The sequence below is a fragment of the Moschus berezovskii genome, chromosome 19, assembly GCF_049115385.1.
Source record: "Moschus berezovskii isolate FMDL1 chromosome 19, NW_MosBer_1.0, whole genome shotgun sequence".
Lineage (NCBI taxonomy): Eukaryota > Metazoa > Chordata > Mammalia > Artiodactyla > Moschidae > Moschus > Moschus berezovskii.
Window position 1 is genome coordinate 39,160,437 of NC_142478.1, and position 2,228 is coordinate 39,162,664.

Here is a 2,228-nt window from a genome sequence, read left to right on the forward strand (position 1 = left end):
CCGGTTTTCTTTGGGGTAGATGCTCGGGTAAGTCCAGGGGGTTCCTCGAGTCCTGATTAGCCTTTGCCCGTCAGGCCTCTTCCCCAATTGACCCTTGCCACGGGTAGGATTTCCCTCGCTGGCTCCCGGCAATAATCAATGGTTAAATTTTTTGTTGTTTTTCACTCACTCAATCATGTCCGATTCTTTGTGACCTCATGGATTGCAGCATGCCAGGTTTCCCTGTCTTTCACCATCTCCTGGAGTTTGCTCAAACTCATGTCCATTGAGTTGGTGTTGCCATCCAACCGTCTCATCCTCTGTTGCCCCCTTCTCCTCCTGCCCTATGTCTTTCCTAGCATTGGTATACAGTAAATTCATATTATAATATAGGGTAGATAGTTAAGCAAAGCTAAAAGCTGCAGAACAGTAAGCATAGTATAACTTCCTTTATATAATTTTAAAAAATGATAAAAACCGATACTTGTATAACATATTCTAGGTGCTTTATGTATTAACTCAATCAGCTATGAATTATCATTATTACTATTCTGTAGATAAGGAAACTGAGACACAGACAGTGTTAAGTAATTTGCACAAGAATCCCAAAATGTTATGGGGTAGAGCGTGAATTTTCTCCTGAACACCTTGGCTCCAAAGTCTGTGTTTTTAAGTACACTAAATTGCCTATTGGGTATATAAGTATATAGAAAAAAATTTGAAAAAATATGTCCCTAACTGTCACCTATAGTTATTTCTGAAAAGGCAAAAACTTCTAACGATTAGAATATATTCACTTGTGTAATTTTTTTTACTCTCTCAAAAAGAAGTCGCTGTATGGTTCCACCAGGGTTGTGTACAAGTCTGCACCAGATTGTGTGCAAAGTACAGTGGTGGCATTATTTAAAAGGATAAGAATATGGTTATTAATGTGCCTTGAGGAACGAAACTTCAAGGAAGAGGGGACTTTTGAGTTCTGAAAGCTGAAGAGTTTGCCAGGCAGACATTCAAGGAGGGACAAATAATTGGTGCTAATTAAGCTTTGTGAATGGATGTAATCTAGGCAGAGGGAACACATACACAAAGTCTCAAAGGGAGGAGAGGAGAAAATAAGGTCAGAAAGGTAGGCAAGGGCCAGATCATCAAGAATCTTAAGTGTTAAGTAAAGGACATTGTGCTCGCTTCGGCAGCACATATACTAAAATTGGAACGATACAGAGAAGATTAGCATGGCCCCTGCGCAAGGATGACACGCAAATTCGTGAAGTGTTCCATATTCTTCTTGCCTAGAAAATCCCATGGATGGAGGAGCCTGGTAGGCTGCAGTCCGTGGGGTCGCTAGGGGTCGGATACGACTGAGCGACTTTACTTTCACTTTTCCCTTTCACACATTGGAGAAGGAAATGGCAACCCACTCCAGTGTTCTTGCCTAGAGAATCCCAGGGACGGGGCAGCCTGGTGGGCTTCCGTCTATGGGGTCACACAGAGTCAGACACGACTGAAGTGACTTAGCAGTAGCAGCAGTAAAGGACATTATCTGGAGTCAATGAGGAGACTTTGAAGGGTTTTAAGTGGTGGACATCTCACTATTCTTTGCTTGAGGGTTTAGTTTAAGCTCATCATTCTATTGAGGTTCACCCCACATTAAACACTCCACATTACCAGCTTTTATTATTCCTCCTGAAATCAGTTCATTTGTGGATATTGGGTTTTTCCTGAATTACCTCCAAAGGTGTCTTTTGTTGATGTTCTAATGTTTTTGGCTATCCTATGCATAATATATCTAGCCAAGGATAAGCTGATTATTTTTAAATAAGGTGTTATTGATGGCATAGGCCCATCAATGCATTTTTGGTAAGAATCCACCTATGATTCACTAAGCTGGTTTTACATGAAAATTGAAGCCATTTACGGTCTGGGAGCCTGCCATGTTCTTTTGGATGTGTGAGAAGCCTCTCTTTCCTTTGGGATTTCAGAATTTGAAGCTGCTAGCTAAACAGTTGAGCAGAGAAAAGAGTCTACATGAAACAAACAGAACATCCCAAAGCAATGACTCCGTTTTGTGGTTCAGTAGCTGAGACTAATGTCTAATGTTTATGAGGAACACTTTAGTGTGCAGGAATTGTTTGATACAGATAACAGCTCTTTTGTTATTGTACCTGGACTCTGCAGCAAGTGGCACCTTCACAGGATTGCCAACAAAGCTCCCTTTCCAGGAGAAATCAAATTTAAGCCAAGCTTCAAAGCTT

At 41.1% G+C, this 2,228-nt stretch overlaps 1 non-coding gene across 1 annotated transcript; it reads left to right on the forward strand.

The window, feature by feature from the left end:
- The first annotated feature begins 1,153 nt into the window (after positions 1–1,153).
- LOC129542928 (U6 spliceosomal RNA) lies at positions 1,154–1,260 on the forward strand. Its single transcript, XR_008683183.2, has one exon. It is a non-coding gene; the product is annotated as a U6 spliceosomal RNA (small nuclear RNA).
- The last annotated feature ends 968 nt before the right edge of the window (positions 1,261–2,228 follow it).